Source organism: Zea mays, chromosome 6 (genome assembly GCF_902167145.1).
Source record: "Zea mays cultivar B73 chromosome 6, Zm-B73-REFERENCE-NAM-5.0, whole genome shotgun sequence".
Lineage (NCBI taxonomy): Eukaryota > Viridiplantae > Streptophyta > Magnoliopsida > Poales > Poaceae > Zea > Zea mays.
In genome coordinates, this window is record NC_050101.1 from 50,532,222 (window position 1) to 50,533,542 (window position 1,321).

Here is a 1,321-nt window from a genome sequence, read left to right on the forward strand (position 1 = left end):
TCTAGGAGTATCAACACAAAATACTACAACTTTGGTATTCAATGGATAATTAAATTCTGCCATCTATAGGTTCTAAAACATCTGACAAGATAACTGACTGAATCTGTTTCAGACAGCAGCATAGTTAACTTCAAAATTCGATATCTCCTAAACTACTCAACCAAAAATTATGAAAATCTGCTGGCAGTAAGAACTTTTATCCCTCTACAAAAGTCTCCATATTTGGAAGAGCCAATTCGGCCATTTACTAGATGAAATATACCTGTTAACTGCGACGACGATGGGCGACGGTATGCCCTCATCTCCCCTCTCTTCTCTCCCTTTTTTCTTCCTCACTTCTCTTGGGGCAAGGCACAAAAGGGTGATGGCTGCTAGGGGTGGGAGGACGTGGCTTCTATGGTTAGGGAGGTATAAATAGAAGAAAACTTCCACAATCCTAATATCCAATGGCTCAGATCAACCGGCACTCGAAAAGACTCATCCGGACTCCAAACCAGGCAAACTAGTGATTGATCGGAATCATCTTGATGAGATCTATACATCTACGGCCTCCGATCATCCGTAGGACACACCATATTTGCATTATAAATATGGTTTAATTTTTAGGGCGTTACAGCAGGTACCGGCTTCTTGCAATGGTTTGCAGTAACCTTCCGCCAATGTCGCACTAGCATATCTCTAGCAGTCCTTTTTATGTCGGTGGTCGAATATGTTGTATGCTCAGGATCCATTAACTGCAAAAAAGTATAATTAGTGCGCCATACTATAAAATTACTCACTACTAATTATGATTATGTATAATTAGTGTGCCATATTATCACTAAATCTAGATAATTACTGAACGATGTAATAATGGTTAGTGAGCCATATAAAAATTACTATAAAATATGTAATTGCTCGATAGTACACTTATTAATATAATTATTACTGAATGAAAAAAATTGTTACTGACCGGTCAATGTCTATCATATATCTATTATTACTGATTACAATTGTCAACGTATCGGAAGATTGTCATAATTCTTTCTATAATGTGTTTCATTATGTTCTGTTGAATACACTCCACCGATATGTCGCCCCAACTAGCACGACGCCACTTTGCATGTTGTCGATGTAGTAAAGCTACATAAAAAGGTAAGAAAAATATAAAACAAAATTCCATGCAAAAAACAAAACATATATTTTACGGAGTGAAAAAATAAAAAACTTACGACAAGAAAAAAATGCACATCCCGGACAGTGGGTGTGGCTGCTTTCTTGCAACAATTACTCTTGAATTTCTTTGCTTTCAACCTGAGATCATCACAAATGGCCTGGCAGC